This window comes from Varroa destructor, unplaced genomic scaffold, assembly GCF_002443255.2.
Source record: "Varroa destructor unplaced genomic scaffold, Vdes_3.0 BEIS01000007.1, whole genome shotgun sequence".
NCBI lineage: Eukaryota > Metazoa > Arthropoda > Arachnida > Mesostigmata > Varroidae > Varroa > Varroa destructor.
In genome coordinates, this window is record NW_019211460.1 from 6,687,346 (window position 1) to 6,700,633 (window position 13,288).

At 41.9% G+C, this 13,288-nt stretch overlaps 1 long non-coding RNA gene across 1 annotated transcript; it reads left to right on the forward strand.

The window, feature by feature from the left end:
- Window positions 1–12,003: 12,003 nt before the first annotated feature.
- On the forward strand, window positions 12,004–13,049 carry LOC147754245 (uncharacterized). The gene is made up of 2 exons (XR_015317860.1): window positions 12,004–12,106; window positions 12,822–13,049. It is a non-coding gene; the product is annotated as an uncharacterized LOC147754245 (long non-coding RNA).
- The last annotated feature ends 239 nt before the right edge of the window (window positions 13,050–13,288 follow it).

Here is a 13,288-nt window from a genome sequence, read left to right on the forward strand (position 1 = left end):
TTTCCGTACGGGTGGGATTCTTTTTATGGCCGCTGTTTTTTTTTTTTTTTTTTTTAATATCCGATCGATATGATGCGGACGACATATTTCCAAAAATGTCGCACTTATTTATTTATTTACAACGTAATTATTTGATTGCCTAAAAATATTTATAGTAGCCTGGTGCCGGCCAGTGCAACTGTCGGCTATGGATTCACGGCCTAAAGGGAACAGATGCCACTGTTGAGCCGCACTGCCATTTTGAAATAGGCACTTACATCTCTTAAGTTAATGAAGCCGGTAATATCGATACGTATGTAGGTAATCAAATGTGACATTTTGCAATGAATCTTTTATATGTTTAATAGTTAAATTGTTATAATACTTCGGAAGCCGGCCAGCTGTGTTCGAAATCTTGTTATAAAAGCATCACTATGAGCCGCTTCAATATCGGTGCTTAGTTTTAATCGTCAAAAGCGTTTCAAAATCATTGAGGAAGAGTTAGGCTATCGCCGACAGCGCCATCTTCGAAGACACTGCGAAATCAGCGTCGTACCTCGCAACACAGAACGCTTACGTATAGGTTAATGAATAGATAAAATTCTTGTACTGCATCAATTTTTTGCCTATGAAACGGGCCAGAAATTGAATTTAGCAGTCTCCTAAAAAAAAAGAGAGAATTGTTATTAGTAACTGAACATCGAATAAAGAACATTAACAGGATATTGAAAAACCAGTTGAAACAGATAGCTACGTCGCTAGCTTCATTCTATTGTTCTGTTAAACGACTGCATGAATCTCTTCCGCTCACCCGTACCCGCTTTGATGTGTGTGTGTGAAGCGGGACAATATTCAATGTAAAGGTGGCTTAGTTTCAACTTCATGGAAAATATATTACTATTGTGACTGCCACACAGGTTTCAATGATACGTCTTGTAGTAGCTATTGGTCCTAGTGCGTCTGCTCCGTCGAAACGATTCAGCCAGACGGCCTGTAGTATCGAACGCTGCCAAACGCGTCCGCTGTGACTCTGGGCGCATCGCGCGATCACTTACGTCCGCTGTCTACCCTCACGAGCAGCACAAAGAGGCGTTTAATGGCAATTGCACTATGGTCATTACTACTAATTATTATAAAAAAAAAAAAAAGATGATTACTATGAGCTGTCGCTGAATGAACGGTAACTTTGTAGCATACCCACTATTTAACTGTCGTCACGATACAATTTACTGAGCGTGACAGCCCGCGGAGCGTATCACCGCGCTAAATCGGACGACGCATGGTACGGTCCGTTTTAAATTGCTGCTACTGGGATATCATGAACATGGAAACGCAGCTGTGTACATACATTCGTAAGCCAAATAACAGCGTAACGAAATTGTTGATCGTGCTTTTTTGAATATGTTCTTAATTTCTTCGAGAAGCTTGCGACCTGCTAGAATTTAGTACTACTTTAATCTCAAAGCCAGTTTTCACTGCTAGTAGTGCATAATTGATTAGGTTCCCGGCCGACGACCTATTTTCCGAAACCTTCGCACTAAATGCTTCTGGGAGCAATAAACCGAAGGTCACCAATTCCTTATGATGTTCCTGCATCAACAGCCTTTCTGCATACCTCATTGGCACTGGCCAGACCAAAAAGCTGGGCATCAACAAATGATTCAGTGACACCATTGGCCGTATCCGAATATGTGTTTCCGTCTGTCGCAGGACATTAATGATCGGCTGTGATTAGATGAAAAGCGGACCCCGAGGAATTTGAGAGTCGTCCTGTCTTCATCAGCTGAGGTCACAGCATGCGAGTGTTCAGTACTAGACGAGTACTTCTCAAAGCAAAAAGTTAGCCGAGGAAATCATTCGAATCGCTTAGGTATCTGTAGTATCTGTACCGGCAGACAAAATCGAGGCTTTTAATATTTCAAGCTAGAAAATTACATTAAAATAATAAGCAAATTGAAAATCTATACGGTACGATTGATATCGCTTAATAGCTCTTTAAAAGTCAATTGATTTTCATAATCGAAGTAAACATTAACAATGTTCTTGACCTTACAGATGCAGCCGTTTGGAATTTCAATTTTTATGTTATTTGATTGCTACAGAATATATATCTACTCTGTTCGACGAACCAATAAAAATAGTTTCTCTTTTGTATTTAAAAAAAAAATACCTTGTGTATTATTCCCTAAAATTTCAAAAACCTTAGCTCTAAAAGAGAACACACGTATAGTTGACAATAGTGGTTCCTTTTGCTTCAAAGGGGACATCCTGTCTAATGGGCCATTATCCTTAAGGGCTTTTAAGAGTGCTTTTTAAATTTTATGTTACACGACTCACATTATCCAATTTAGGTCAACGCTTTTAAAACCTTTGAAACCAAAGGTGCTTTCTAAGTAACAGTTAGCTCATTTGCTTCAAACTCGGCCATATAAAGCATAATCTTATAACGGAAACTCATGACTTTAACAGACGATAACACCTACCGCTAGGGCACTTCTTAGTAGGACAAGTGTCATCTCAGCATATTGATGGAAAGGTAAGATCTTTTTCTCATTTGCAATATTGACGAGCTGCAGAAAACAACTACAATTATGTTGAATATGCCAAGTTAATCAGACGACTTAACTTGGCATATCCTACATAATCGGATATTGGTCTAAGTTATTTTTTTTTCATTGTTCATGAAATGTACAGTATGAAAAATCCGGATTATAGTGATGTGATATTTGCTGTACATATTGCACGCCTGCAATTTTTTCTTTACTGGGCTCGCCCTTCAATTAAAATTCTACAGACGGCATAGTGGGTGTACACTACTACTACGACGAGGCCATCGGCGAACAATGATAACTTTTTTTTCGGCGAAACTTCACCACTAAACGCTGGGTCCTTTTTATAATTTTCAGTTACTCTTCCAATTCTGCAATATAGCCGACCTTGAATTTCTAGATTCACATTTCCCGGTGGCGCGATGGCCAGCTTATTATATATGTACATAGGATGCTCGCGACCCAGAAGACTCGCTTAGCACCAGATGTTTTGGTAACATTAAGCGAATATTAGTCCTTTGTTTTCTAGACATCTCTATCTAGCCATTATATTGCCGATATTGCCAGATAGTCACGAAGACGGTACCAGAGGCGGCAACAAGCTGCACGGTGTCTCTCACAACTTTCTCAGCATCTCTGCAGAGTCTATGGTAAAACCATGTCCATTTAGCCGCTACGTCTCTTTTCGTTTGCTGTTTTTCATCGAGCACTAATTGAAAAATCCCCATCGGCCTTCGCAAGTATCTGCTTCCAGTTCCTAAGTAGGCCTCAAAGGATTTTGTCGATGAATGTACGAAGCAACAAGGGAGGCCTTCGAACAGCAGTATCGAGCAGGCTAGAAGATAGAGGAAGCAACGGGTCCATATATAAAAATAAATAAATAAAAATATATAAAATCCCAGCTTTTTTTTTTTTTTATGGGAAGCGCTTTGATGCGATTTAGCGGTTCGAAATTCGTTGCTATAAAATCTTTCTGAATGACCTGTATCCCATATGACGCGATCGCCATATGAAACAAACTGAACGCGCCTGCGAGGGGCAAGCGATAAACCTGCCCATGTGGCCGAAACTACCTTTCTGCATCTTTCGGTGACGTGCACAATGAAACTTCTGCTGTTCGCGGAGAGGAGAACCGGTTAACATGGACAAGAAACGACTTGACCAGGTATAAGGTGTCAATGGCCGTTGTCCTGCCTTCCCGTTTACCACTTCATCACCGTCGTCTTGATCAGGTTTATGGTCGGTCCTAAATCTGTGTGTGCCACGCGGAGCCGAGCTAGCGCTTGCTGCGCTCGGGATCTACTTGACCTGTATATCCCTAGGTGCTCTGCATACAAAATGACTTCAACTGGTTTCTTCGGCCTTCTTTTTTGATTCGGGAGACTTTTTAGTAAGATAGAGAATAGAAGTGAACTTAGGTCTTTCCCTTGAACTAAACTAGTTGTCTGTCTGAAAGGCAGGAGTTCGACACCCCGTCGTCGATGGTTACTCTAATATCATGTGGAATTATAGTGAGAAGGTTAAATACACTCACAGAAGCACCCAGCTTGGCCAGCGTAGGCAACGTTTTTCCTGGGTCCTGAATTGAAGGCTGCTCCCAAATCGATGAACACCGCGTGTAGCAGCTTGCACGGCGTGATTAGTGCTCTTTTGACGTTGGCCATCAGAATAATGCACGTTGCTTCTGTAGAGCATCCTTTCAGGAAGCCATGTTGCTCCGTTATAATGGCGTATACCCTTTCTAAGTAGCCGTTCAGTCTCTTATTTAGCAAGCTGGAGAGCGGTTTATAACAAATGCTTCGTTCCCTGTTCCTCGCCATGGTATCAACATGGTTGAGTCGCCCTGTCTTTTAGCGTTCATTAACGAGGGTAGCGGATATTGTGATCCGTTAGCAGGTTATGAGGGTTCACTGGGCGAGCTTTCCTCGAGTAAAGATACTTTTTCCTCACCCCAATTATGATGAACTTTACCCGTTCTAGCTAGAATGTCATTAGACACGTTTATTATATAGGCGTATCCCAGTGGACTAGTTAATTCACGATTGTTGCTGGTATTTAGTCTTATAGAAGGCACCGTCTTTAGCCTGTTTTAGCAGCTTGTGTTATACTTCGTACTCCAGCATTCTGCGCAACAGGCTATATTGATGGGCAATTCCGTTTGGGTCGAGCGTTTCATAATTCACCTAGCTTTTCGTCTAGATGCAGGTTCATATTTATAAAGAGGCTCTTACGGTCGCTATCTTACGCTTACCAGCGTAATTTAGTTTGTGCACATGACCTTGAAGACGGAATGCCTTCTGCCGTCTGGGGTCGTGGAAGCTGTAATCGTGTTGCCTTTTCCCATTTTTCACCTCGTCTTTGTCCTACACTGTCGTCCATGCCACATTGAGCTCAGGCCATTTCTAGCTGCGTGGCCGAGTGACAATTTAGTTGGGCTGTAACCTTTCGTAGACTTTTTTTTTTAATTCATTTTGTATGAGTTGCCTTACCTATGAATTTGTAGAGTGGGTTAAAACGCGCTGTTTACTGTCTTCTAGTTCTGCTGTAGTACCTGTAGGGTTTTCCCGTTAGAGGGAGAGACGGAAAGAGGAAGTCTAGCAAAGCCTTTCTCTCTCTCTCTCTCTCTTCATAAAGACGTGGCCTTCGAAGTTCGTGTCATCGTTAGTCAACGTATTGGCCACGTCGGTTACCGCAATTTCGGCGTCCACTATTTGAGTTCATTTCATTTCCTGTCGAGCTCCTTTGGAAGAACCCAGTTACAGTATGGTAACGTCGTTACATGCTACTTCAGTGTTTTGTATCCACGTATTGTCATGGGAGCGTTCTTGGTCGTAATCAGTGTTTCGTATTTTTCTATTGTGTCTACGACGATTACTCGCACTTCGGTAACGGATGATCGGAGCAGCATCTGGCCCTTATTCGTTGAGCACATAGAGTTATGGATATTCGAATTACCCCGCATAACCGACGTTTTACGTATATCGGTGTGAAGGCTAAGGGATGTATGTCGATTTTGGTAATGACAGCGAATCAGCTTTCGGCCTTATCAGTACGTTGGACCGGGAACTTGTCGGGCATCAGGATGCCAACTCCAGCACTGCCTCGGTTCTTAAACTCGATTGATTTCTTGATTCGACCTTCATTAATACCCATCTAACGTAAGAGGTAGTTATCACCGTATTGTACCGGTTTCGTTCAATAATAAGATGGCAACACATTCGTGTCACACTATATTTAGCTTGATATCTGTTCATTTGGTCTAATCGATATTTAGAGTATCAATGTGTATCTCTATGGTCTGACCGATAATGGCCCTATCTAACTTTTTCTCTTGCGGCGCCGATGTGACTCATACACCTGCAGCCATTATCGATGTTGGTTCCGTACACATTCGTACGCAGAGACGGGAACTTTTCAGATATAGCCGTTTGTGGCGTCAACTCTAGCTTCAGGCGAGTGCCTTAGCTACTATTGATAACATTAATCGATCACCTCCAGCTGTCGTTGTTTCTCAATGCGTTCGGTTTTATTCGAACGTAAAATGTCGAATTTTTGTATTGTTATCATTGAGATCGTTCGGTCTGTTTCAGGCCTCTTTCATCTACACTCTTATACAAATGTTTATCTTTTCGGAAGGCTTCTTCAAAGCCGCATTGGGCCTGTTGTCTGGTGAGTATAAAATCATTGGAATAATAATAATAAAACTTCGAATCGATGTCGATACCCTATGCAAATCTCTACTGAACACGCAGGTGCACTCGTCACAAAATCTATGCCGATACGTTAGATGATAGTGATGATGTATTACGAGACTAGTTTTGACCACCGTCGTTATTTTAGCTGTTTCCGCGGCTCCATGCTGCCGATTCTGATTAAACATTACCGTTACCTCTTTTGTGTTTGGTAGCTTTCTGGGCCAGAATACGTCTCCATCGCACTGGACGGTGGTACTGACCGTGTGGTGATATGGTGGATAGGTGCGCCCTCTTCTCTTGTCCACGCTCGATTCGCGCGTCTATACGGCCTTCAATTTGTGACTGTGCAGAAACACCCTCTGTGCACCACAATCCATAGCAAACACATCTGTTCAATTAGTTCACTCTGCGGTGAAACTGCGCATTGGGTACTGGCGTTGGTTTAAGCTATCTCGTACTTCTGCCGTTCTTTTTCTTTCATCACAGTGTCTTTAAGAACTTTAAACCCCATCCTCATAATTCTGCTATCGCTTCATCACTCGTAAGCCGAGTTGCTGGCACTTAGCAATACCTGAAAAAGTCATATTAGCAAGTAACGTTTTAACCCGAAAGTAAACGTAATATTTTTGTACATGGGATAATTGTTATCGCAATTATAGCTTTGCATGCCTGGAACTTGTAATATTTGAGCGTTTACATAATATAACGTTATTAAATACCAAACGGAACAAGCCTTGTTCCGCCTACGACATCGTTTAGTTTTAACATAGTGCAGCCCCATCGCCGGCCGAGGTCCCGCCCGCAGCTCATAGTGACTCATATGTACAATAGAGCATTATGAGATGGCCCGATTTTGACAATTATTAGCAATTTGGAAAGCATTGAGCAACATTCATCATTGCAGTACATCGTCTGCATGCGAAATGTTCGGTCAAGACAGGCCAAAGTCTTCATTCACTTGCTCCCAGCACATCCCGTTAGCACTATTTATTTTGCTCGTTTGGCTAGGCTGTAGTACAATAAGTGTAAAAGCAAATCGAAGCCATTCAATAAGCGTCGACCCACACGTTTCGACCGGTCCAACAATTCAACGAAGACGACCGGCATCGGCGACTTTATTGCGTCATTAATCCGGTCCAGCTCGCGTGTTCAGCTCGGCGGCTGTGCGAATCTTTTCAAGAGGACCAATACATCTGAAGTGGCTGTTGTCAAATGCCTTTGTTAGCATCTCCTTCGTTTTACCTGAGTGCATTGTATTCGCTGGAGAACAGCTCGCTCCTTTCGGGAAGGTGCTCGTACAAGCTGAAGAACGATTCCTAGTAGCTTATGGCTGTGGCCTCCTATGGACATGTTAGTGGATGTTTGTATGGAGGGCAAATTGGTTAAAGCCGACAAACCTGTATGGCCGAGGCGAGTCAAGTGGAAAGGCTGTATAAAGGTTGCACCAAGTGTTGCCCTCGTAAAACGGGATCACTACTACAAGCGGCTCTTATTGAGCCTCAACAGCGAGAATCAGACACGAAGCGACGTTTAGGTACGCGCGTAGCTTTGTCATGTTCTACTAACAAAGGGCTTCATCTCGTCGAGACACCTGTTATTGTTCGTTATTTTTAATATTCATATTAACAAGGCCGAACTTCGATTGTGCGCCGATCGAGGGATGGATTGCCAAAATAAGTTCTCATTGACCGTTCTGATCACATCTAAGTTGTCTGTTCGTAGAAATATGGCTATATCGTAACTTTTACCCTTCATAGTAGAGCTCATCAATGGTGCACGGCATTGCGCCCTATATATAGATAATTGCTTTGCCAGAACACGTACCCAACACCGTATCTAATCTACAAGGACGATTCGTCCAGCAATAGTTGAAAACATTTAATTCCATTTACTGCAAGCATATACTATAGAATACGTGCTTGCCTATTGATTCGTTCCATGTTATAGATGCTTAGCATTTAGTATAAGTAGCAATACTAGGAAATCTGTTCCTATATTTCAAATAATTTTCTATACATCTTTTAGCCATTCAGTACAACGAAGGCATTGTCTAGTGCCCACTAACTATGCCGATTTCTAACAGAATCGGTTAATTACCCTTGTGCACTATTGTACATTTTTCCTTAGTTACTTCCAAATGAGAATTTTCATATTTCAAGTAGCTTTCTTTATGTGAAATCAGTATTACAGAGTCGAATCTCTCCCGTCGTGTGGTCAACGAACAACCCAAATGTTTACCCTCAAAGGACAACTAGCTACATGTATTGGTTTGGAAAAAGGTTCCCGCGCTCAAAAACTCCCTTTCCCACTTCCTATAACTTGTTGTTTATTTTTGATATGCCGTTTGAACTCATAGACTTTCTGAATCCAGCAAAGAGCTACTGTCTATAGTTGCAGCTAAACATCTTGCCCGATACCAGTTGTTACAGGGTCACAATGACCGATTTTTACATCAATCGATCATGGCCCTATGTTGCTGAAAAGTGGTGTTTGTACGTTAATAGAAACCAGAGATCGGAACAACTAACATTAGGAGAGATTGTAATCTTTGCCCACAAAAACTTATGCCGTGCGCTTGGTGGGGGCTGCAAAAGCTTGATTCATTGGGGATGGCTTCCCATGTACAAGATACTTAACCGGCTTGTTTGGTGGACCCGCCTGTATCATATCAACTGGACTATTCAGCATGAAAAATCCAATAAACGAGGTCAGGTTGTCCTGCTCTATGACAATGCAAGGCCACACACGGCAAACATCGTTAAAGCTGTCTTCTTGGGCTTCGAGTAGGAGGATTTTGCTGCACCTGTATTTGCACCGTACTCCCGGGTCCTTGAGCCAGCTGATTTTCAACTTTTTTTTATTTACTTAACTGTCATTCTCGCGGCCTTATCCTCGACACGAATTAAGGACTCAGCACGTGGTTGGAAACCTTTCTCGAAACGAATCTCGTGGAATGTGGAAAAATTAAAAAAAAAACTCGCGAACAGTGATAAGGAATACAGAACATTATAACTAACTTTCACAAGGATAAGAATACGATGAAAAACTAGTTTTTCTTTGGATTTTTTCGACCTAATATTTTAGTTCATCTGAAGTTTGCTAGCTGCTTGGTACAATGCGCGATACGACGCTAGACGGGCATAGCAAGTATAGTTTGAAGTGAAACATCTTCGCATTAGAAATTGAACCGGCAGGCTGAACCACCCCGTGCTCTAATTTTGCGGTGCCTGATATATCCAGGGCACTCCTCTATATTCTTTCTAGACAATAGAGTCGAATGGCCTGAGTTTGAATCGTTGGATAGCTTTTGACGTGCGTTTGTCATAGTCAGTAGCTCAAAAGCGTCGAGCGAGATCCTATCGTTGATTACCTTGTACAATCACGCTGAAAACGATTAGAAGCTAAGAAAAATATGAAATTATATTCGATGCTGTTGCAAGGTGTTATGTCGTTTTGCTAGCCTTTGTTGAAAGATGTTACATGATTTCTCGGTAGAGCTGATCCTAGACCTCTAGCATTTGAGGCTCCGATGGCGTGCAAGACCTCTGTGCCTATAGACCTGCATGTTTCATAGTTTTCAAAAAAATAATTCCAACAATCCTATTGCGAACAAAACTGACCTGGACCTACAATACATGATATATCTTATCATGCGCATCGAGTCACATGGTCTGCGTTCTCATCGCCAAAATAACTTGCGTTAGTTGGATTTTCCCTGCATTGTTGTAGAGAGTATAATCAGAGGTTTCTGATCGAGTGTTCTCAACTCCTCAATTTCTGATCAGTCTCAGGGTTCTTGTAGACCAGCTACGTGGCACGATAATCCAATCTTCTAGGTGTCCGGCATTTAGATTATTCAAATGAAACCGTATCGCCGAGAACTGGGACCTTCTCAGAGCGAAGGGCGGCAGAAAAGTGGGCATAATTGGAGGAAAGCGAGCTACTAGCTTTGTTCACCCAAATCACCGTTCGTTTGTTGGTCCATAGTAGGCCAAATCCTAGGAACGAGCACAATTACGCCCACACGTACGGTAATCTAGTGAGTTAAGGACATCACTGTTCTGTAGAGCTCGTAACTAGTTAAGTGTCTTCCAGAATAGGTGTCTAATATGGCTGTATAAGCCTTACGATTTCCAATAAACAATGTAAAATTTAAAATTACTTTTTTGTCAGCTCGGCCTAGATTTAACCCAGGGTATAGCAAAAATTTTCCATTAAATCAGATTCTTCATGGCCTAAAATTATATAGATCTAATCAAACTGAATGTGATGACTGTTGAACAATTCGATAAAAGCAAGACCTTTCTGGCAAGACCTTTCGTAGAGCTCCGCTCTCGAATAGTGGGAATGCAGAAATATCTAGGAGTTGGCCACTTCTGTGGTTCATTAACTACAGGGTAAGATTATTGGCGTTTGCTGATCCCTTTGCATGCCGTCGTCCGTACTAACATCATGGTGAATACGTAATGTGATTTGCCCTCGCTAGGGGCTTCCACTTTCTCGTCATCGCCCCTTGCTCCTGTTTATACTCGAAAGAGACTTAGAAATAGATGTCGGCTGACCTTGAGCTAAAATCCAGACGGGACCGGGGAACCGATATATGTCGTATTAAAAAGGGACCAAAAATAAGGAACAGGTTTTTGACGAGTTCCCTTATGACGATCAAACGGCTGTTGAACACAATCGTAAGTGACATTCCTGTGGCATATATATCACAAATACGTAAGTGCTTTGAAATTTCTTAGAGACAGCGACAACGCAAGTTCGATTCAGAACTATTGAAGTTTTCGTTCGGGTTACTTCTTCAAAAGTAGAAAAGCTCCAAAAAGTTCGTGATAATAAAGGATATGTTGTCTAGGGAAATTTTGCTAAAAGGATAGAATAGACACTATAGCTATTTCTGCTTTATTTCCTAATCAATATGTGTTATCACAAGTCAAACTAACTGCAATAGATAAACCCAACAAATTAGCTGATCCGAAGTACAAGCAAATACGACACACGAGAAAAATTGAGATTGAACCAGGAAGTATCTAGTTTGGCAAGTGATGTCACGGCGGATCTGATTGACTCGAGCACCCGCGCTACCGTTATGAATGAATCAATCTACTTGTGTAAATTATTTTCAATAAGATCAACTAATACTTCATTCTTAAACCATAAGTACTTGACAAGTAATTAAAACACTGCCTTCATGGATAAGCAGACAATTTTATCGTTACGGTTTCTCTTGACTAGACACAGCAAGCTGCTACGTTTATGACGAACTTATGACCGTCTTATAGGCTCGCAAATAAGCTAATGATCAGACAAAGTAATCTATCAAGTTAGAAGCCGATAAATCGAAGTCTGTAAAGTCGATTGTTCAAAGTTATTTTTAAAAATACCAAGTTAGTGCTGACAGAAAATAGCTCGAACACCTTAGCAACCGGGACGAAAGAAATGATTGCTCCCTAGACCAGGCAGTCCAGGTAAGTTCGCCAACGAGGTGCTCCTTCGTTTAAGTATGCCGCAGGGTTGATGTCGTTACTCTTTGTATTCCATAGGTTAATCTGTCATAGAATCTGCCTATTATAAGTTCTTTTTAGATAGCGTCATTATATACAACTTTGTTTGTACTTAGATTTACTGTTGAAAAGAGTAGCTATGTTTGGATGTGATACTTCGCTTATTATAATGTGATTAAGCGTACCGTTATGCGCTATTCACTATAATATATCAGTAATCAGTAGCCTTAATTTACAACGTGCAGTCTGGACGTGCATCGTGTAGAATGCACAATGTACGAAATTTAAGGTGGCAATTTGGAGTGCGCTAATGAACACGATTCTTCGAGGGATTGCTGAAGTGTTTGGGCAATTGTTGGTCCAAGCCTTGCAACCGGTAAGTTTCTTAGCGATGCGCAATGGTTCTTCTTTTCATAAATTAAGCTCATTAACGCCCTGATGTTTTCAGAGCAAATTTATGCGCCCGTCAAAGATTCACGCTGCATTGTCCATACTAAGCTTTCACCTGCGGGACTAGATATTGGGCATTTATCAAACAAAATGCATTGTACAGAAGGGTGAGAGAGCTGAAAAAAAAGGCTTATAAAATGTTTTACTACCGGCTGGCGGTTGAACGTCCTATTTTAGCTAGCGTCAACTTCAATAGTTGTCCTACAACTAGGTTTGAGCGCTTGTGCAGCAGCCCTATGATATCTTGACAACTTTCTAAACTCTACTAATGATCAGTATTACATTTTGAAATGGGCATACCATCTTCCCATTGAGTTAAGTAGAAGACTTTATTTTCAAGCAGCGATCTTTCGACCTTTTCGTCTTCTATTACAGGCATTAGCATCTTTTGGTAAAAGGTATCTCCACTGTGAAAGTTTGCCTGGTACGCCTACATTAAAGTCATGGTAGCTAATGTCCATTTATTTATTGGCTTACTCTGAAATTACTTAGCAATTGTACTATGCAAACGAGCTATTTAAAAGCTAATTGCAATATTATATTTAGAACAGTATCATCGACCTTGTCTAGCCACCGCTGCTGGTACTGATTACGTTCCTGCGTATGACCTTACCGTGCGCTCTCTGCATTCCATTTTGCAGGGAGATGGGCCGTCGTCGTTGATCTCGAAACCCCATAATACCGGCAACGAAGTTCGCATCAATTTCCAAATATCCTGGCTGCATCCGTCGGCCTGCCCGTCGACTAGCCCTGTTCTAATTATCTTCTGCGATCCGTGCATAATTTGCCGATTTTCCAATAATCGTACATCTTCTGACTTTGTAAGCGGGCTACCACGGCCACCCGCAGGCTACCCCCTAGGATGGTGAGGCCCTTCCTGAGGGCGGACTAACCAGTAGAGGTAGTTCTGTGCTGAAGGCGACAGCGGTCCATGCTGCAGATAAACGATCTGAGATGGCACGTAGCGCAGCAAGCAATTAATATGAACAAGACGGAACCACCAAGTTGATATCGGCTGACGTTCGGAAGGACGTACGTTATTTCTACCTCGTGCGTTCATTTCTAAACGCTCAAATGCCGTGTTTGCCCTTCGTACAGGTGCATGTTT